The 24,175-nt window shown below is 41.9% G+C and overlaps 1 protein-coding gene across 2 annotated transcripts in view; it reads right to left on the reverse strand.

The window, feature by feature from the left end:
• wwox (WW domain containing oxidoreductase) overlaps window positions 1-24,175 on the reverse strand; it is a 127,287-nt gene that overhangs the window by 89,766 nt on the left and 13,346 nt on the right. The window lies entirely within an intron of this gene.

Below are 24,175 nucleotides of genomic sequence, written 5' to 3' on the forward strand. Positions count from 1 at the left end.
TCATGGTGGAGCGTGTTCGGATCAGACTAATGGTCCATTAGACTCATCACTCATACTGGAAAAGGGAAACGGAATGAGATATTTCTCCCAGGATTCCCCGCTGGGCTCTGGCTGCAGTAGCGGCAGGTATTCCTGATGCTACCTCTCCCCTTCGTCCTGCCCGCCATCCCAGAGGAACGCTGTCAGCTCACATTACACCCCGGAAAAGCGTTCAGCGTTCCGCTCTCCATCCGCCACCTCCACCTCCACCACCGCCGCTGCAGCTCCACTGTCAGCCTTTCCCAATGATCTGATCTCTAGTCTGGGGGCGTCATATGGGAATGTCTTTCCTCTGCGTGTCTGTCTTCACGCAGCTAAGTGTACATGACACCCACAGCAGAGACGCTCCATGGAGCAGTGAGCACAAAGAAAACAAGAAAGGGTTAAGAGCACCTTCTGATGGAAATGTGATTCTTCAGGCATTTTACAGACACCTTAACTGCCCCGGGGTGTATTTATACATGCATACACAGGCACACGCACACCAATACACACACAACAAATTCAGTGTTGTGACTCAAGGGTAAAACCGTGCTATCACACCATTATCTATGCCTGAATTATTCTCTTGATGCTACTCTATACCATTATATGGATGCTATTACAAAGCATTAAAGGGCTGATTATGGCTATTACAGATATGATTATAGGGTACCTGCTTATATGATCTGCACACAGCAGTAATCACAGGTGAGAGGAGACAACTGTCTAATTTAATGACTTGTACATGCAATATGCATTTACACTCCTAGCCTCTTTTACACAAAATACATACACAGAACTGCAGGGAAAATGAAAAAGGCGTTTGCTGTAAAACTAATATTTGGCCGCTGAGTATTCACCCAAGTTTGAGAGGAAGAAGAGAGAGGAGGAAACTTTGTGTGGTGCCTTCGGTTGTTCGAAATGGAGATTTCAATTATACAATGAGAAAAATGAAAGATTAATCCCAAACAAGGTCAGAGCATGCAGCAGTGTGATCATTAACAGGTCAGGATAGGGTCTCCTCAACAGGGTAGCCCTCAATGTTTGTATGACCAGCAGAGAAGATGAGAGCAGGTGTCAGCATGACGAACACATATCCCCTTCTCCAGAGACGCAGGGGGGGGATAGGGAAGGAGAGATGGAGAAATGGGAGACCAGAGGGAGGATAGAGGGGGGCTAAGGGGGGCCACTGGAGCAAATCCAGCAGGGAGAAGGTGAGCAGCCTGCCTGCCCGCCTGTCTGTCCGCCTACCCTCCCCCTGCAGATTGAAGTCTTGCGAAGAAAATAAAGTTTATTGCCTGGAAAGAGGGGGGAAAAAGCATGTAAAAAGCATTAAAGCGATGGAGGTGAACAATTAGACAGATGGCCAGGTTTTGGAAGGAGAGGAGGAAAAAAGGGATAGAAAGAGAGAGGGAGAATGCACGGACGCAATCGTTCAGGGTTTTTATGAGGACCCTGACAACTCCTCGTCTCTTCAAGGGCGAAGGAAAAGTGAGAGGCAGCAAAGCCTCTCTGGTTAACTCTGGAGTAATCGCTGAGTGTGCAACACCACACAGCTCGGCTTGGGGTGACAGAGCTTACTGCCCCCAGCTACGCACAACCTATCGCACCCTCTGAAAGCAAAAGGCTAATTATGAATGAAACACACATAAACAGGCTTCACGGCTTGAAAACTAGAAATTGCGATGACTGCTCGTTTGTTTTTTGGACCGCAGCTCCGCAAAAGAGCCACGTGTTTGAGGCCGAAAGCAGCAAGGTCACCACGATGATAACACAGGCATCAGATCACTCAGCCTCCACTCCTGCCGCCACCTCTCACGTTCCGCCCCCCCCCCCCACTTCCAGCCCGTCAGCCCAAGAGAACAGCTGTAACATGACAATGACCTTAACGACTTTCAGGAAGCAAAGAAGGAGGGAGGAAAAGTAACACTTGAGGTGGTCGGCCTCTGCAGAGGTTCTTGTCATCTCTCCTGGTGTTTTCCATGTGCGTCGGGGAATGACATGTGGTCACTGGTGTGGATAAAGATGGAGACGGAGGATGGAGGGGGACGAGCTCTAATACAATTATAACTTGAGCCATCCAATCCAATAAAATGAAGAGGTATTAGCGCAGGGGGAGCCCCATTCTGTTCAATAAGACACTGGAGCACTCTACTACTACTCTGAAAACACACACATGTAGGCATACTGGCACATGTGCACTCACAGGTACACACACTTTGCTGACCCCTTTAATAGCACAGCAGCCACCCCTAATGGACGCAAGCAAGTGGAACCGCCAAATAATACACTGTCTTAATGCACTAGGCTCAATCTCATCCACCTCTCCCCTTATCCTTCTCTGCCTTCCCCCTCACACTTTAACCCCTTTTTTTATTTTCCCTCACCTCATGCCGCCCCCTCACCACCTCAACTCCCCTTATAGATCACAAATGCAGGGGCAACACTTAAGAAATCAAAAGTACCACCCATAGATATGAAACACTTACCCTGCACACCTCGCTGAACAACTCAGGTGTGGAGAAAGACGGTGTAAGAGTGAGTGGGGCAAGACAAAAAGTGTATTATTTCTATATTTTAGTAGAGTTTCTATTACTCCCTGTGAATATAATATCAATTTAAAGCAATATTCTACGGAAGTATTTTTTTACCAGCAGGTGCGGAGGTAAGATGTTGTAATGGCGGTGAAAGTGAATGAGCAGTGAAGACACCATGTGAAAAGGGCACCTTATAAAAGCAATTAGAGAAATGACTTTGAGCCCCTCTTTTTGCTCTGTAGATTAGAACAGGCCTCGGAGGGAGGAACACAGAGGAACCCAGATCTCAATGACCTTGTCCGCAACACGCCACACTAAATTGGTCATCAGCTTTTAAGACTGTATTTTATCATAGATATATATTTTTAGCGAAAAGAAAAAGAGAGCGGGGGGGTAGTGTGGAACACGCTAGTCGTATATCATCCTGTCACAATTATGACGTTTGTTCATAAATACCAACCAATCTCCTCTCCACCTGGCTAAGTCACATGGGCTTGTGCTTATGCACGCGCCATACACCAACAAAGAAATATGGACACACACCACATGCGGCGGAACGCACACGCAAGCCGCAAATAAAGAATGGACACATCTGGCTGGGTGCCCTACCACAGATCTGAGAGCTGACCTCCATACACAGACAAAGAGACTGAACACACACTCAGGCAACACACCTTCATACACCTAACACACACATGAAGAAAGTCTCTGCACATTACAAACACAAACGCACACACAAACAAACAAATGCATGCGCACATACACACCCTCTTACCCACTGACATGGACACACCGCAATTAATAGGGAGGCAGGTCTCTGGTGAGGAAGAGAAAGTGCCTGTTCAGCACATACAGGCAGAATATGCAATTTCCTCCAGTTAAGTCTGTATTAAATTGATTTCTTCTTTCTCTGACACGGACTGGGTTTTTCCCCCCTAATGAAAGCTGGATAATCTACAGGTTTTCCCTTTCCTGAAATCAAGTTACAAATCAAGCAATTGCAGGGGCAGATATGGGAAAGGTGAAGGAAGGACATGGGATGATTTTCCAGATGAGAAACATGGAGAATGAGGCACATACGTGCTGATACTTTTAACACGGACATCTGGGGCACCACACACACACTCACACGCAACCACACATGCACACACAAAAAAGTTTAGGCCAGACCTCAGTTAAATACTTGCTGACATTTCCATTCAGTGACGTACTTAGGCTACTGCAGGACCATGATAGTAAACACAGCACTGATGACTGTAATGAATGAAACACATTAATTAGTAAGCACTTACATCAGTTAATCACTCCCTGAGACCTGACAAGAAGCCGTGACGTTCCACAGAAACACTGAACATGCTGACAAAAAAAGACCCACAAAGACGGAGGGAGGACTTAAAGCGGACAAAAGGAAAAATGATTACAGAGAACAAGTGGAAGTATTCATTTCTCTCAGTCATACCAACTCTTCTATTAAAAGGGGCTTAAGCAAATGTTTCAGTAAGTATTAGTAGTTATATGTACTTTAAAAAAACAAAGAGCACTGACTATGCAGACCAAACGGCAGTGTTAGATAATTATGTAGTATATTACAGGATTATTAATCTGATGTATTAACATGTAAGCAGAATTTTAATGTTATAGCTGGCTGAGGTGAAGTGATTTTAAGTACTGCTGAGTAATTTAATTTACTGTATAGCGATGCATTATATTTTATATGGTCATTATGGGTTTTCAAATTCTTAATCTGCAATGTAACTATTAACTTTAACTATCAAATAAATTTAGTGAAGTAAAAAGTACGATACTTCCCTGTAGTGTAGTGGAGTAGAAGTATATAGTATACAGTAGCCTCAAATAGAAATACTAGAGACAAGAACTGTACAGTAAAAAAAGAGTGTGTACTTGGATACATCCACCGACATATATTTTAAAGCAGTGTAAATTTTAAAAAAACAATACATTACAAACATTTTACAGAATGATAAAAACAGTTCAATATGTAAAAATTCATAATAATATAACTAATAAATATATATATATATATATATATATATAGAAATAGAATAGAATAGAATGTCTTTAATGTCATCACACAATGAAGAATGGCGAAATTACAGATGTATAATTTAAAGATTTATATATATACATTTAAATTAAAATTGTAAAACTACACAAAACTCCTGATTTCAAAAATTGTGAGAGCAATTTATATTATTTATATTACATTGTGTTACATTTTTAATCAAAATCATACAAATACACAAAACACCTCATTTTAAAAATTGAAAGAAGGTTGTATGAATATTTAACAATATGGAGGTTGTTGCCACTAAGTTAAAAATGTCTTATATTTTAAGGAGAGGTGATACATGAACATGTGAGCCAGACTGCAGACAAGAAAGAGCAATAAGATCTTACTTAAAGAGTTGTAATCAAACCTATTGTGCAAAGAATCATTTCTTTACCTTTCAGAGGAGAGACAGACGGGTAAGAGAGAGAAATAAAGACAAAAAAAGGGAGAGAGAGACAGACAGAGGTAGAGAGAGAGACAGAGATGGGAAATGAAAAGGACAGGGCGGTCATCATAATTGCAGAGTTTGCTTTTCGGATGCAGACAGACCAGGGCCATGGGGCCTGAGGCAGATATCAGATTCCACACAAACACGCACATATACACACGCACATACAGACTTACACATGCACCCACATATACCGAAACACACACACACACACACACACACACACACTCACACTCACACACACACACACACACACACACACACACACACACACACACACACACACACACACACAACATATTCTGCAGCCAGCCTGCGTGAGTGTTTTTGCATTAAGGCAAACGACAGCCGATGAGTGCATTTGTGCTCCATGAGAGATAAAGTGTGAAGTGAGATGGTAACATCCACCTTTCAAACCTAACAATGTTATATTATAAACCTGCTTTCTGTCATCCTGTCTATCAGTGTGTGTGTGTGTGTGTGTGTGTGTGTGTGTGTGTGTGTGTGTGTGTGTGTCCATTCCTGCCTCAGATCCACTTCCACTCCCCTTCGTCCAGCACGCAGCCTGATCAGATTTACATTAAAAAGTGATGGAGATTTAAATAATGTGTCTATGTTCTCAGAAAGACATCAAGAGATTTTCAACTTACTCTCCTCTTCCTCTCTGTCTCTTCCTCTCCGTTTCCTCACCCTCTCTTTTCTCCTATCTCCCCCCTCATCTCACCCTCTCCATCTCCGCCAGATTCGCAGACAGTGCATATTTTCCTGCATGTCTTCAGTGTTACAGATACCCCTAACAACCAGGATTTTAATGCAATCCACATTGCCCCCTAATATTTCAGATCTCAGAATAAGCACTGGCAATTACATATATACACCCAGCTTATTTTGCAATTCTGCACCGGGAGTTTAGCGTCTGGTTGGACGGCACACATGGACTTAGATGCTGATTATTTTGTGGTTAGATAACAATAAATTCAGAGAAAAACAATCTAGACCCTGTGCACTTATACTGTATGTACAACTTTCTGTTTGGAAGCGTCAGCAAGAAAGGGTAAATCTCTGAAGAACAAAATAATGTGTTCTTTTCAAGTGTGGCAGTAATGTGATTGCTTTATCTAAAGCTGCTAATTTCACAATGTTTAATTTCTCCTGAAACACTCTGTGCCTTGTATCCTCTCTGTCTGCAGGGCTGGTAAAGTACCTCACAAACTTGCAGAAATGCACATATTTACACATATGTACAAAGTGTGAACACACATCACTGTACAGAGATGATAAATTCAGTCCCTTTGATTTTGTTACAAAAGCCAGTTTTTTATCAGCTTTTTAATAAAAAAACATAAGCATGAAATAATTGAATAAGAAAAGAATCTGGCAATTAAGAAACATGGAGGCCTTTGATGTGAGTAAGTGTATAATAGGCCTTTTGATGAGGGAGTGTTTTACACTCCGCAGGGTCTTGTATGCACTTTGATTAAAAGCTCTTTTGTTTAGCAGTATTCTAAACTGCTTACCATTTTCCACTGTCACAATAATTTAACAAGAGAGTGTGCCTTTTTTCCTGCTCTCTGAGACAGAGTATCATGTTTTCTCTGGTATGGAATCACACAGTAGTGATACTGAGCGAGCGTTAAAAGAAGAACAAATGAATGAAGGGAAGAGCAACCTGGATTGAAATGTTTTACAAAAGGAAATAAAGCAAGGCAAGGCAAAAGGCCACCGGTGGCTCCATCCGATATTAATGGCACTCGGAGAGCACATACCTCAGTCCCCTTAAAAACAAAACAACATTTAAATTCACTAGATCGCGATTTTTATTTGGATCTGCACGGAATTGCACACACTCAAAAATATCAGTCCACTAAACGTGCCTGATTTTTTTTTTTTCAAGATCCAACAAACCAACAAAAATGTTGAAAAAAGCCCTATCTCACAATTTTAAAGAGAGTTAAGAAGCATCCTGGATCTAGATCTGATCTAGATCCACACTACAATTCAATAGGTTCTCCCCTGACCCATAATGCATCCTTCTTCCAAGTTTCGTGGTAATCTGTTGAGTAGTTTTTGAGTGATGCTGCTAACCAACAGACAGACAAAGAGACAGATGAAGCAAATGAAAACATAAGCTCCTCGGCGAGAGTAAAAAATAATCATTATTATTGTTTTTTTTCTTCTTCATAGGAAGATACTTACCACCACCTGCACCTGATCAAGCACCGTGTACATGATCTACCCTGTCAGTAGATAAGGTCATGTGATTTTGCATTCTGTTACAGTGTTGCACAGATTTGAATAATAGGATTCTCATCTTGTCGCCAGATAATAGGCTGGAAAACTCTTGTTGAACAATGTAATAAATGCATCATAAGACCTCAGCAAAGGTCAGGGGTCAGCGAGCCACCAACTGTCAACGGAGCGCTGGCCTGACAGAGAATAAATGATGCCTTGTAAACAAATTGAATTATCGCTTTAATTCAGGCAGTCTGATTCAATTTACCTGGAGAAGAGTCCTTCACGAGGGAGCGGAAGAGGGAAGGAATGACAGCGAGGAGCAAGGAAAGAAGACGAGGAGGAGAGAGGCTGTGGACGGCGAGACATGGACACACATCTTCTCCCTCCGTCACTCCATCCCACAACGTCTTTGGCTCCGCTGAAGGAGAGTAACTACATTAAGGGTCCTGATCATCTCACAAGACTGCGCGCTGTCTTCCGAAGACGGCGAGTGCTCCTTTTGTCTCTCCCCTAAATGCAATAAGGTTGTGTCAAATTGAGATGGGCTGAGCCACTAGGCCCTGGCACAAACTGAGTGACAACAAGCAGGAGACAGATCTAAATCTTGTAAACTGATGCAAAGACTGCGTTTTGTCTCTTGCATAAGGATTTTAAGAGGTTTAGATAATTGAGAGGGGAAAGAAAATGTACATAATGGTAAAAAACAGACTGAGCTCAATTAGGCAGCAGCTGGGAATTGTGGATGCTTAAATTTGAGGATATGTGTGCGCCGTTGTTGTGGTGGGCATATGGGAAAGCCCATCTCCTATGGTACACCCCATGAACCTAAAAAACCCTGAATGAAACATCAGTATTAAGTTTGGTCTATCACCTAAAGCTGCATTAGGTCTCTCCTCAGTTTGCTCCTTAATTCCATCAGAGTAATCTCACATTATTGCCCTCTAACAGTACCCTAAACGGAGAATAAAAAGTTTGCTCCCCTCTAGCAGTGTATTACCAGGAAACAACAGGCCCTCTCCTCATTAAGTTATAGATATAAATGCTCCAAAGCATGAAATTACCCCCGAGCCTCCCTCTCCAAATAACCTGGTTTGCAAACAAATGATCCGAGCACAAGCAGTAAAAGGCAGATTATTAAAATAATAGGAGGGATTTAAATTTGCATCCACAGAACAATTCAGCAAAGGACTGAGCAATTACTCCTCCCCCTCTTCTTTCGTTGTTCACTCCACCTTTCTACAAGCAGGCAGAGTCCCTCGCACTTTATTTTGTCCATCTGTTCTTAATAGGAAACAGAGGCAGACTTGGGCATCTCCAGGTGTGTCTCTACATGTGTTAATATGATCAGATATACTGTATGAGAATTTGCTCTTGCGTGGTAGTTTCAGGTATTATTGTTTCCCTTCATCAAAACCACTATCAATTTACATGTACCTGCTTTCTTATTCTTCTTCTCTCGGCCCCCACTCTAACGCCTTGGAGGAGAGAAATTCACATCTTGCAAGATGATAAATATCTAACTTTATCCCAAGACAATAACAGTCTTTCCTCCCAAGCTGGAGTAAATGGGGAGCGATGAGAGAGTGAGGTGAGAAGGAACGGACGAGGCAAAGGGTGCTCAGGTCTGCATTACCTCTGAGTTATGGCCTCCATTTGCATCTCAATCAGCCTCTTTGGAGAGCCCACCACCCTGGTAACACCCCCATCACACTGCAGCCACCCCAGGTAATCAGGGAGATTTAGTGGGACTGGCAGCCTACCGTGGGCACCCCCTGGCTTGGGCTCGCAGCTCATTCCCAGCCCCTGGTCTTGCTAAGGGCCCTCTGGGCCACATCCAAACACAGGAGAATGGCAGCACTTAACAAGGCTGAGGAAGACCAAAATAGACGAGCAGCAGGAACAAGCCATAAAACAGAGGGAAAACAAAGCACCCGAGTGATTGTAATAGATGTTCCAGCATGGATGTCTGCATAGTGTTCTGTACTGTTGCCTCATTATAGCAGGAGGAAAAAAAGAAAACAAATTTGAACTTGTGACCTCAGGTGAGAACACTTAATCTCAGAGTTGATGATGGCAGTGATGCCAACCCACTGTTTTCCTGCAGTACAAACAGGCTCTCTGTTACATGTAATGGGAGAATGTACACGCACAAATACAAACATGCACGTGCACACACAGCTACATGGTGTGATTGGAAGATAGTGAATACTCCACTTGAGAGTTGCCTCTCTAGTTAGCGCTGTCTCATGGCTGAACCCTGCTAAGGTATTATTACCTACACGCAGCCCTATTGATATTGTGACTCCAGCATCTGTTCACCTCCTTGTTACTGCCTGGACCACAGCACAGCTTCCTATCTGACTGTGTGCATGTGCATGTGCATGTGTGTGTGTGTGTGTGTGTGTGTGTGTGTGTGTGTGTGTGTGTGTGTGTGTTTACTGTTTGTTTGTGTGTATGTTTGTGTGTGTGTATGTTTGTGTGTGTGTGTGTGTGTGTGTGTGTGTGTGTCCTGGACCTCTGGGGTAGAGACTAGTCACTGTGCACAGTAGAAGACAAGAGGCTGAGGAGGCTAATAGAGAAACACTCAACACACCAGGGGCCTAATCAACTGCGAAGGACATGTACCCACAGCTCCAAACCTCTCTCCAACACAGACACACTCTGGCCTTTCTTTCTCTCTCTAATCTCACTGATACTGTAAACTCCACACTGCTGGCACCAACGCAACATCTTTGAAAGCCAAGCTTGTAGAAAAACAACAATAAAAGAGCAGGCAAGAGCAAAAACCAAACTTTGCCTGCAACTGGAGACAGTGCAGGTGAGTGGAGGAAAAGACTAAACAAAGGAGAAACAGGAGGAGGAGAGTGAGGACTGAAGAGAGAGAGAGATTCTGAATGAGGAGCTGAGTTTCAGTTATTAGGATCAAATATTAGTGGGGGAAAAAAACTGGGGAGTGGGCAACATTAATCAAAGTGTTCACCTAGTGGGCAGCCATATGGCAGATCAGCACGCCAACAGTGCAAACTTGCTGATCTTCAGTAACGGGCTGCAATTAATTCCACTGGCTGCATTCATCTCTCCCTCACACGCTGAAGGAAGGAGGGGGTAGAAAAGAAGAAGATAGAACAGAGGAGGGCTTGTTGTGACTCTTTACTCTTCCTCTTTCTTCCTTTTTCTTTGGAAGCCGAGGAATCAAACGCGGGTGATGGATGAGGTGGACACAAGGGCCTCAGGTAGCTCCTGTGGCGATGGTGGGGAGAGTGATGAAGGGTGGGGCAAGAAAAAGTGAAGAAATTAGGAGGGTGAGAGAAGAGGAGACAAAAGTGGGTAGAAGAGAAGTTTATCCTAAAGCTGCTTTCAGACCTGCGCTGAACTCCGGATAATCTCCTGAAATTATCCGAAGTGGTTGAATGTGAGAACAGAAATGTCCGAGCCATCCCCCGCGGAAAAACCCTGGAGAATGCCTGAGAAAATACCAACACACAAATAATATTACAAATATCTCAAGATGAAAAAAGAGGAGCCATAGTCATAGAAGACAAAGATGATAATGTCAACTTGGAAAGAAAATGAAATTCGAGAGCTTTGAGTGACAAGGGCTGACACTGGTGTCTATGTGATCTCCACAGCAGAATTTATATGTCATGTTGTGTCTCCTGCATGCTGCTCCACCCCTCACCGCAACGCTCCAGAGAATCTCCTGTGGCGTAAACTCGGCAGAGAGTCCGTATCCCATTTTCTGGTGTTCATGTCTGCTAATGACTTAAGATTTGTCCATGGCAATTTTAGGTGGACTTTAAAAATTATAGATATATTCATGTTTCTTTTCTTGACCAATACTTTTTTTATACTTTTTGTATTTAGTGCAGAAATTAGTTCAAAATTGGATATATGAAAAGTAATACTGAAATACTAGATTTTATAAATGACATACAATTCACAAATTACCATAATGAGTGGAAGCCTGCAACAGCACTGGTCAAAAAATAAAGCCTCATAAATTCTCTGTAAATCCTATAATCTGTGCCACATAATTCAAGGCTGTACAAATCAAACACTGAGTCTAATAATCAGGCCCTCCGCAAAAAATAGTGTGGAGCCTTTAAAATCATTTTGAGCGGTGGCAGAAACTTGTGCAAAGGTTTTGAATTTGCATGAACTTGTCAGAGAGAAGGAATCAAAGTTTGTCCTCTTAACAAAAATGTGCAAATGATTCTCCAACACAATCTCAGTTCATCTGAACAGAGGTTTCTATCTGCAAGATTAAACCAAGTGTTTTTTCAATCAGATACCAGTTCATTAAAATGTAAATTAAAAAGAGCAGACATAGTAATGATAAGTGACGTCACTCTCAATCATTTCTTTTTCAGATGAATAGAAGAAGCTTTTTGTGAAGAAAAGATGGTCAGCAGTTGAGATCTCACTTGAGCTGTACTCTTCTAGTTTGACTGAAATTGTACCTATTCTTCACCTAATCATGGGGAAAAACTAATCTGTGCTTTATCTCTAGTGAAACTTAATCAGCTGATCACTGAGTGAAATCACCCAGGTAGTCTTATTAACCTTAATGATTTATAAACATAAATATTTTGTATTTGCAGCATATTAAATAATTTCAACCGAATTATGAGACCAAATATGTTGAAATATGCCGGTTATGCCAAAAGTTGACACAGCATTTTCACACTGACAAGCTGGTGTACTATTTTTGCCATGTACCATGTTAGTCGTTCAGTTGTGCAAAGGTTACGCTCCACTTTTGCTCTGATTTAACAAACAGACAACATCTTTGACATGGTGTTGATTAGTTTGGATCCAAACACTGATAAAAGAAAAAAAACACTAACACCCAATAAGATGTAGGTTTTGTCTGCATTGGATGAAAAAATGTGGCATTCACTAAAATGTTTTTTATCTGCTTTATCTCTGATCGGTCCTGATGGACACATGAAGACAGAGTGAACACACTAATGTCTTCTTTATTTTGTCAGTCTAGACTCTAACACTTCACCTTTTCTGGAACAACGTTGTGGTGCCAAATTAATTTTTGGGCATTGCTGCATAAATATCACTGAACAGTTGTTCTTATAGTTTTTGGAAACAACACATAACAATGAATTTTCTTCATATTGTGCAAGATACAAACCTGGCAAGAGAGTGAGGTGAGAGGACTTTCTAGAATTCACCTGATAAACCGGCAGAATAAAATGAGCCTGACCACACACACACACTCCTCACAGACCTCTTTTGGTTTTATGTAAAATTAGCGTCTCCCCTGGCTCTTAACACAAGCTCATCTCCATTAGCCGCAACCTAGTAAAACTGACTCCTGCAAATGAGTTGTGGATATGCACTCCCTTGGCCCTTTCATCTCTCCCATCCATACAAATATACTGCATCTGCTATCCCACCTCCATATCTCCGTAAGTTGGCCCATCCCATAGGCCTAGTCACCATACCACTCATACCAATATCATAAATGACTGTGGGGGAAGCCTTCATTAGGGCAGCAATGCCCCTCCACCCCTCTAATCAGGGCATTTTCCTTGAGCGTGTAGGGATGGTACTTTATGGCCCAAATGGGGCTTTGTTAATGAGGAAGTATACTGTACATGTCTCCATTTCCTGTCTAGCCAGGTCTGCAGTTCCTGTATTTGGCCTTATTATGATCACAAGGCTTTTTAATGAGCTATGTTCCTGTTGGTCATTCATTAAACACCACATAGACATACAATAACAGAATAAATGAAAAGATACAGAGAATTAATTACACTACAAAAACACACCAATACTCTTTCCAAACACTGTGATGTAGCCATGCAGCTTATTGCCAAGCTGCGATGGGAGGAAATAAGAGAGATATTTACATGTCTTTGTTTCTTTCCAATGGGGTGCAACTATTCACTGCACTCCAAGCAACATGAGGTTTAAACCAGTATGGTGACAGCTGAATTATTGCAATGTCACAGTAAATTCTGTTAGAGCGTTCCCGCAAACTCTCTGCTGTTTCACATTCTGCTCTCAGCTCACTCATTCTTCTCAATCCCCCTCTCTGCACCTATGATCTCTCACCGTCCCTGTCTTTCCTTCCCTCCATCATCCCCTCTTCGCTCCCAGGCCTCGTTGACATTAACCTGGAGCACTCACATTTTCCCATGGTTCTCCATGTTGCTCTCCACATGTCAGAGCGGGAGGCTTTATGGCCCACATCCATCAGCGTCACATGCCAGGATTTATGGGAGATGGAGTCCAAACCTGATCACTCTGAATCAGTCTTGCTGAAGCCGACCCCTGGGCCGCTGTGGGATGTAATGGATGAGCGTCCATGCCACACCACCCCCACCTCACCACACTGCTGCCTTCACTGTCTTCTCCTCACCCACACTCTGCACTCCCTCCCCTCTTCTCTTGTGAGTTTAACTCCCCTCTGCCCATCAGTCCAGTCCTCTGGCTTGCCCCAGTTGGCTCATCCTGGTCATTCATTCAAACCTAAGGGAGATTTGGTTACCAAAAGTTAATGAGGCAGACTCACTCAAGTACCCACATACACTCACACAGACATAAGCTCATCATTCATTGCTATGTGTTGGGTTTTATTTGGGCTAATTTATCATGACACTGTATTAATGGGCAGCAGTGCCCTTCAGAGGCACCAATTAACTCTGTTCACCGTCCACTGCCACGCACAGACCTGTAAGAATGTCTGTCAAGTTACTCCATCGTGTAGCAGCTCTCTGTGCAACATAGATCACCACTGTGAATGATAAGAAGGCAGAAGGCTCAGTGGATGATCAAGTACATAGAGCTAATACATTTCCCTGACATTTGCACTGGAACTTTATACTTCTCCACCTGTTTCCTAAAATACCAACAAATGACTTTTACTTGAGTAAGTGTTTGTTTTTTTACATTTGAAGAAGTGGTCCCCATTTACTGCAATTGCATTGGATTTTGCTGCAACACTATTTACCCCTGAAACTCCAAAAGTGTTTTGTGGCTCAAACACTTCATCTATCCCTCCATCAGCATAGTGATGAGTAGATAATGAGAGAATTTTCATTTTTGGGTGAACTATCCCTTCAAGAGCAGAAAAAGCACACTGTCTGTCTCTTACACTTTTGCATGTGTAAAGTAATTTATTACAACAGTGCTTTAAAGTCAACTGTCCACTGAGAAAAAATGACCCACTCCATTTTGACATTACTGGTGGAAAAATAAGAGATAACATGCTTCTTTTTCATGGCATCCAGAATTAATCAGCTGAGCCCCTGTGGTCTACATATAGTGCTGTGACTGAGGGAGTTAGAGGTTAAAGGTCAAACTGTGTTCACTGGTTTACAGCAGGTTTTATTACAGAGTTATCTGATATATTTACCCAACCTGTTCACCTTCTAACCTGCCTCTGTAGAGAGCTGGTTATCTGAAAGTTGTACCATAGACACACACGGCTATGAACACACACACAGACGCACACACATGCTCATTTCTCAACTGGAACACATGAAATATTGCCCTGCGGCCCCCAAAACAGGTCTGGACCCTAATAAAGGCTTTACACTATGAAAGAAACACAGTGAGGCAGCTCCGACACCTCCGAGCCTCCCTCAACATACGCACATACACACACACAAGCGCAGAGCCTGGCCACAGGTCAGGAGAGCCTGTAACTCTCTGTAGTCCACGAGAGCAGAGCCGTTTGAACCTGTAATATGTTCCTCTCTCCCCTGGTGCCACTCGTTGAGTTTTTAGTGCAGAGGAAATTACACCTGCTCTCTAGCCTGAGACCAGCACTCGTGTACACACACACACACACACACACACACACACACACACACACACACACACACACACACACACACACACACACACACACACACACACACACACACACACACACACACACACACACACACAAACAGGGGATTAAATAGAAAAACACATGAACACACAGGTAAACCTTAGAACAGCTCTATAAATGGACCAAAGCTGTATGACAAATGAAGAAGGAGTGTGTGTGGGTGTGCATGTGTGATGTTGCATTTATATCCTAACATCACTGATCAACAAAACCTTTTATAGGAGTGCTTCACACACCATTAATGCACCGGAAAGCATGAGCAGCCCAAATAGCAATAACAGATTAACAGCTCTGCATCCACCAGGCAACAAGGCTCAACAGATGAAAAGAATAAAGATTATGACCTGGCTTCACCAAACAAACACAGTATGTGGAAAAATAAAGTGTTTTATCTATATCATTAACACAAAATCAATTATATGCACCATAGATGTGTAAGATTATGCTTCTATACTGTTCTGTAGGCCTAATCATTTGTTAATGCATGTAGGCTTAATCACTGGTTAGCCAGGCCACCCCATCATCGAAATCTTCAAACAACATGAACACAACATCGAGCCCACTCTGCAAGTCAAATGTGAGCTGAGAGATAATCATTGATATGGGGGGGAGAGAATGAAACTAATAAAAAGGCAGTGTATCAAAGTATCGCAGTTAAGCATTAGTCACACTCTAAAAAATGTTGTCTAGGCTCAACAAAAAAAATCAACGCAACAGTTTGCATTGATATTTTTTGAGTTACGGCGACTTAGAGAGAAATTAACTTTAACTGACAAACAATATTGAGTTAAGGGAATTAGCTTTTCATCTGCAATCAAAGGTATTTTTAATCACTACTTACTTAAAAATTGTTACAGTAAACACACATTTTTAAGTTGATTACTTATTAAAATTAAGTCGTTCCAAGTACTTTTTCCAAGTTATTGAAAAGGAATTTTTAAGTGTTTTGTACTTGATTTCAATGATAATAAACAGGTTTTTTAAGTTGACACGATTTAAAAGATCTATTTGCTCCAATTAGATTTTCCTCAGTAGTTTTTTAGCTTTTTAATGTGTTTTTTTTCATAGCAACCTTTATGAAATTAATGATTAATTTATACAACAACAAAATTGTGTGGCATTTAACTTTTTTTATTTATTTTGAACTGCAGTTATATTTTGAACAGTGAACATTTTTATGCATAAGCTGCATAATGACGTGAGTAATCCCATAACAATTATTTCCAAAGCACAAAAATTGTGGCACTGGTTTTTAGTCCATCAAGCCAGAGGAACAGCTTCTGAAAAACCTCAAATGTAGACTTAAGTTCCTTACGATAACTCAGATTCAGGGCATATATTGTGCCCATCAGCAAAGCACAGCACCTTGGCATATCCTTTCCCGCCAGGATTTTGGTTCCCTCAACCACGTTGGTTGCTGTCCTCTGGTCAGATCCTGGGGTCGACTGCTGATCACCAATAATGGCAATATTCATCACTTGCCGATCAAGGTTTGCCTCAAACTCTTCGGTGTCCTGGAAAGCAAATGTTCGAGATAATGAACTGGATGATTAGTGCAGACTTTAAACACTGTCACATAGTGAATTCAGCTGATCGATAGAGCAATTATGTTCCTGAGATATTAAATTCACAAATTGATTTCAGTTTCTTCCTAATTCTTACTTACAGCAAATTCTTTGAAGAGGTCATTCTCCTTCTCTCCAAGGTACACAACCAGGCAGCGGATGGCTACTTCTCTCCGTACTTCAACTGTACTATTCTATATAAGAGAAAGGAAAAAAGGTCAAGAAAAAGTGGCAAAATTTATTAAATCTGAATGGGTGGCTTACAATTAGCTTTTCAAATATAAATTTAAGAAGTGATTATACCTCATGAAGCATGTCCTTGATCTGCCTGATTCCAACTCCTGTAGCTCCTCCCTTTGATGAGGCTACGTCCATCAGTTTTGGGATGCAATGGTCAAGTTTGGCCGTGAAGGTTGACTCAATTCTAAGAGCAGTAATTCTCTTGAATTCTTCATTTATCTGTAACCACAAAAACTTTATCATCCCGACCATAATCAGTCACAGAAACTTCTGTATCCTGTATCACTGTAGTCATTTGAATTTGAAGAACCTTCATACCTCTTCAGTAGGTCTTCTTTAAAGTCTTGTAGTGAGTGAGGAGTATGCTTTCAGTTTCTGTGTGAGGCAAATGTTCCATAAATATTAGTGCTGAAATTGCAGTTCTTAAAAACACAGACGACAGTCTCGTGTTGTTTCAAATGCTGACCAAAATGTTTAAAAAACTCTTTTTCTATGGAAATTGTACTGTTACTGCAACACTGGCAAGTAAAAGAGAGGCTTTCTACAGATCTCCCTCTTTCCTGAGTTTCCTGAGAGTGATTCCTGGATAGATGTGATCTAAGGCTACCCCATGTTTTGAAGGAAGAAAAACAATCTTGGTGAAGACATGGCAGTGATTGCCCCCCATGACCATGGCGTAGCCTGTAATGTTTTAGCAACTCTATTTTTGAAGAGGTTTCAAATTTACACATTTTGAGCCCCCAGCTCATTTTTGTTCATTTTTCACACTAATCATAGAATGACATAGTAAGTCTATCTTGGATAAAACTGATGATGCAAAGTCTTAATGTGAAGTAGATACACGTAGATCTTGATATTATGTCCAAATCACACTGCTTATATGAATAGCATTAGCAATGTGTAGTAGTACAACATGTTCCAGCAGCTGTAGCCTAACATCCATACACAAGTCCACTAATGGTCAATATCACGATTGAGAAAACTGAAGTAAATTGCATTTTACATGTACAAGAGATGATACTTGCCTTGAAAATGTCTTTCTCCTCTTAGCAGGTCCTCTGACACACAGTCTCAACTTTCTGAACACGTCGGGGCATGTTAAATGGGGACTTAAAATCCTGAACTAAGTTGGAGAAAAATTAAGTTGTCAAGCGAATTTTATCAAGTTACAAGAACTTTAACTTTATGTCAAATCACTTAATGCAGACATTTAACTTGAAATAAGACACAATATTAATTTGATTTAATTATCAACATTATTATTTCGTCATAACTCAACAAAATAATGTTTCCAACTTAAAATGTTGATCTCAGTCAATAAATTAGGTTTTTTGGCCTGCTATCATGCATTTAATTAAGTGGCGGTAACAGGTCACCTGAATTACTTTTTAGAGTGCACGTGAGGGCAACTATGCCACAACTCTGGTGTTCTCTAAATGAATCCCCCTCGTCCCATGCTTGATTTATGGACCTGTAAAAACACACGTTGTTTTTAATCTACTGCTGCCTGAATCTGCCTCTCTAATGAAATGTGGATCTGTGTGTGTGTGTGTGTGTGTGTGTGTGTGTGTGTGTGTGTGTGATAATGATGTATGGGCTGAGGTCTGATTCTTTGAGCATGAATTTTCTCTCTGATAAATATGCATTCAGTTACACAGACTGATTAAGCTGTAAACCAGTGTTAACTCTGTGTCAAGGCACATACAAACACACATATATACATAACTTAGATGCACACACACTCTCACATACACACATACATGCTCACAACTTCCCACAAAATAATGATAGCTGTGCCTGGGGCAGGATTGTTTGAATGCCTGGAGCGGTTCACTGATATCATTTCCATGAGACCTGACTGCAGAGGATATCCTATAAACACGAGACAAGGCTCAGAAGCTCAGCCATATCAGCAAAAGCAAAGTCAAAGTCGAAAGAAATGTTTTGCAGCTAGTGTCAGTTTTTTACCAAAATGCAATTCATACAAGCTAAAGAATTGTAAAAACAATGCTTTTAATTTAAAGAGTTCATACCTCCGCAAGGACCAACAGCCCCCTTATCAAACCACATTTAAATTCACCAGATCCATTTTATTTGGATCAGCACACACTCATAAATACCAGTCTTTTAAATATGTCTGATCTTTTATCATCAGGACAAATGAATTAGTCTCTGAGAAATCAAAGAAAATATTGCAAAACACCTCATAATGTGAAAGAAAGTGAAAAATAACTCCTGGATCCAAATCCAAAACACAATTTAATTGGATCTTCCCTGTCCCATAACACATCCTTACGCCAAGTTTTGTCAAAATTGGTCCTGTAGCTTTGGTGTAATCCTGCAAACTAACAGACAAAAAAACACAAAAGCATCAACAGGAAATAAAGTGAGACATATGAAAAAAGTACAAATATAATATTGTAATGTGTCATTGTATTTATCAGCCCCTTTGATTTTATAAACATCCTCATTGGAGGGCATCTGCAGAGAGCTTTATGACTGTTATTCTTGAACGGTGTGACATTGAAATGTGTGACTTACAGTGTCCGAATGGTCAGACATGGCAGCTGTTGACTTATTGTGACGCACTTGTCTGTTCATTAGTGACAATCCTTCTGTCCTTCACAGCAAAAACTAACTGACAACAGGCCACGCTCAAACACAGTGCTCTCACTTCTATCATGTGAAACACAATCAGACATATAGGGCACCACACACACGCACATGTACATCCACACACACACTCATTAAGTTCCCATCACATGTCTGAACATTCTCTTGGTGGGTTATGAAAGATGATGAGACGCAGCATCAGACAATTTAAATCTCACGGAGACATCAAACACAGAATTACATCTAATTAGCCTCTTGCATCTCCTATGAACTTTGTCATGGGATATGAGAGCCTGTGCTAATTTTCAAACTGCGCTAAAGATGCTAAAAGAGCTTGAGGTAACAGCAGATAAATGTTATAGCCGGCCGCCAGATGGTTTCTGCATTCAACATCACTATGTTTGCTTGTTTGGCAGACATCAACTAAGCCTGAGTCTATTTGGCTGCAGCTTATTACAACTGGCTCATCTCCTGATTTAAAACATTACAGTGGGTGCTGGACTTGTCTCTCTGTGGTCAGCACTTCTCAGACTTCAATAAAAACATTCTCTGCTGGCAGAGAGAGAAAGGGAGAAAGTGTGAAAGAGATCCAAGCAACCTCTCACCTCTGTCATCATAAGAAGTCGTCTTCCCAGGGCTATGAGCCCTCCTTCAGAGGGAAGAGTGAAGGAGTGAAGGATGAGAGTCTGTCAGGTTCAAACAACAAAGAGGTGCTGCCTTACACATCCTTCCACAACCTGTCCCCTTCAGTGGCATTGACATCATTTAAATCATTTAAATACTCCCCAACATGACCTATGGCAAGTGACCCGTCATTCTAATGCACGCACCTTCATGTGAGACGGATGCCGAACTGCTTATTTAGCAGAAAATACCACCCGGCTAACTATGTGATTTATTCAAAATTATTCCTCCACGGTGCTCCTTCACACAGAGCGTTTGCCCATAGTTCACTGTGGTCCAGGCAATTAGGAGCAGGCCACACCTCTTCAGGAGACAGAGCACCTGGCTATAGCAGACAGACATAAGGAGGAGGAGAGACGAGCGGTGCACAGCTTTTCATGACGGGCTGGAATAACTAAACAGAGCAGTAGTGAGGGAGTGAGGAATGCAAGCCAGGCACTTTAGGATTCATTTAGGTTCCCCCATCTCTCTGGTCACTTTATTAGCAGTCTGGGAAGAGTGATGCATGTCCCAAAGCTATGCAAAATGCATAATCAAGCATTTAAATACACACCATGTGAATGGGTGTGTGCAATGACCATGCACGTGCATGTACGTGTGCATACGTACTGAACTTGTGACAAGTATTACAAAGAGATACACACACACACACACACACACACACACACACAAAATGCTTACTACTGTAAAATCACAAAGTATTCAACTCTTACAGTTTTATATTAACAGCCCATGCTACACAAAGCCTCTTTTAGTATTCCCCTGAGATGCATTGTAACCGTAACCTGTGTAATGTAAAGAAATCCTCAATGGTATATCACACTTAATCCTATTGTAGTTGCAGAGCTTTGTGTGGTTGCTTGCTGGAGGAATGAGCGCTGGCTAAATTTGAGGGAAAAGGGGGTTTCCTCATCAAATTTACATATCACAATTCCACCCTCATTCCATCCATCCTTTCTGCTCTCTCGGGCGCCAAGCCCATGTAGCGGCATAGTTGGGGACATGGGACCTTTGTATTCCCAGTGTGCAGACAGAACACAGGCAGGAAAGAAACAAATAAATAAGTAAATAAAGAGAGATGAGAAGGTGTCCCTGGAGAGGAGGGGCGAGTGATACTAATACACGAGGAAACAGACCGATTTGCACAATGCCTCATCCTGGAAATAAGGGACAGTGCATTTCCCTCAATGATTCAGTGGATGGACCTGAGATTGGAGGAGAGGATTGGGCCAGCAGGGAGAGGTGGGAGAGTAGGTATAATGTTGGTGTATTCTGGGGGCAATCTGAAAAGGAGCTCTAAGGCTGCTTAACTACAATCTGCGACATCACCAACAACAATCTCCACTGGATTTATCTGAGCTTTAACGGTTTTGTGTCAGCAGAACCACATGCAAAAAAAATACTTTGCGTTTGCTTTTTAATCAAAGGCAGTGCACCACGTGTGACAGGCATGTTTTAATTGAAACAACTCAAAGAAATGTCTGTTTTGCAGTTTGTCGTCAAAACAGAAAGAAATAAAGCTTGTGTGGCCGTCACATGATTTTATAACATTTAGTGTGATTGTGAAACCACGTTAGGAAAAACAAGCTAAAAGGTCAAATCCCCAAGACACAAAAACTAAAAACTATGAACTGCGATCTACTCAAGTCAACTCAAGTCTCAAACGGTGACCTGCTCAACTACAGGGGCTGCAGTTCCCTTAATCATTTAGAGAGAAAGACATGTTACTGAATCGACGGGTGAATGGAGGGGGACGCACATCTTTTGACATCTTTCTGAAAGATGAAAAAAAAAAGAAAATGCCAGAGAGCGAGGAAAGAGAGAGGGGAAGAGTGACTAAAAGAGCAGCATCCTGAGGCCCTGGAGGGGGCTGCAACCGACCAGGTCAGCATTTCACATGTGTCACTTCCTGTTGGCCTCAGCAGGAGGAGCGTGGCATGGCATGGTGGCCAGCGGGGGCACGGGGCCTGTCAGACTGACACAGGAGGTTGTACCGGGCAAAAAATCAAATGCATGCTCACATGCATCAACACACACACATACACCACTTTTCTTTGCCAAACAAATGTAATTCAGGTTAAATGTAGAGTGAGAATGACACAGAAAGGGGTCTGAAATACAAACACATCCTTATGAACACAGTTGTGCAGGAGACTTTTCTCTTCTAGTAGAAATGTGGGACTCAAGAACTTTGCTCCCTCATACGACTGTATGTAGGCCATGACGCACAAACATGTGACATTCTCATTATAAATCATCGGCTATGAGCAGGAAAAGCCAGAGTGACTTGGAAAGAGTGTGTATCAGGAAGGCTTGGGAGCACAATGGTCTGTACCAACAGTTTTTTTCCATCTATCTTTCAAGGCCTCTTCTACCTTTGCTTTGTGAAACTCCACCTGAAATAGAAACCTGCACGGGAAAGAACATTGTAACAGAGTGTATTCTTTGTCTGATTTTCATATGTAGCAGAGGAACTGTCTGTCTGCCTGTTTGAGTGACCACTGTTTATCGGCTCTCAGTCCGCCTGTCTCACTCTGTCTCACTGGCCTGTGTTAATGCTGCTGTTTGACATTGCAAGCAGCAGGCTTTTTTCTCCCAGCAGCCTCAGTGGACACTGAGCTTTAGCCTAATTGGTTCCAGAGCAGACCCTGACAGAACTCTCCACAGCGGCACACAGCCATATTAATACCCCCCTGCCACACACACACACACACACACACACACACGCAAAAACAAGCACAGCAATCAGTGACTAGCTCACTAATTAATGCCTTTACAAAGAATCTCATTAGCATGTGTTGTAGAGAGGGGCAGTAGGGGAAATGAGCATTTTGGATTTTTTTCTTTTGAAAAGGAAAAAATTAAACCATGGAAAAACATGGCGCACGCACGTGTGTGTGTGTGTGTGTGTGAGAGAGTGAGTGTGTTCTATTCCACTCAGGGGCCAAGGGCCTTGCTTGAACCACCAAGCAACGGGCTATATCTCATGGGAGACCATTACAGTTCTCTGAGGGAGACGTCAGAGTCAAAGATAAGCAGAATTTTAAAGGCAATCAGGAAAAATAAATCTCTGGCACGCAGGCAGCTCTTTGGTTGTTAACCAGCAACTTAACCTGCCTGTTCTGTGAGCGGAATAGGAGATAGATAGGTAAGGAGTGGGGGTGTGGAGATGACGTGTAGTTAAAGTGCAGGGCAGAGGCCAAGAACTGCAGGACTTTAAGATTTGCCCAGCATAGCTCCCTGAAGAACTTCACAGGACAATGTAAGGATGCAAAATTTACAATAACCCCGGAAATTATAAGTGCATTAATCAAAGTGCTCTATTTGGAGTCTTTTTGAAGTATAGCGTTTCACTTTCTCTATCTGTTTTTCCAACTCCTTCTGCTCTCCCTCCGTCTCTCTGAGCACCCATCTGCTGCTTAATCCCCTACTGGTTTTACTGTGGCTTCATCACAGCCTGTAAAAACTGCCACCTTTGAACCCTATAAAGGCAACCAGCAGGTTTATTGTAAAACACAATCATAAGGTAAATGTTTATCCCCTCTCTGCCACTTTAAACTCTCCTAATGAGTCCGCTGGAGGGGCTTCACCTCACAGCTCGAATAGAAGCAGGGAAACAACACATTCTGTTCGGCTTAGACCTACAGCCGAGATGCAGCTAAAGCCCCATCATGAAAACAGTGCACAGCAATAAACTAATTTAATGATAAACAGTCAGGTAATACAAACCCTTAAGTGCCAAACAAGCTATATAATGTCAAGTATTAATGAACATTTAAAATGTGCTAAATATAGAAACAAATATTTTCATACTAGTGAGTTAGTACAGGGAACAGTTCTTCCAGGAATATTGTGTGAAGAATATCATTGTTTATATTGAAGCGATTCCTGGCAAACCACTAT

The sequence above is a fragment of the Paralichthys olivaceus genome, chromosome 7 (assembly GCF_024713975.1).
Source record: "Paralichthys olivaceus isolate ysfri-2021 chromosome 7, ASM2471397v2, whole genome shotgun sequence".
NCBI classification, from domain to species: Eukaryota; Metazoa; Chordata; class Actinopteri; order Pleuronectiformes; family Paralichthyidae; genus Paralichthys; species Paralichthys olivaceus.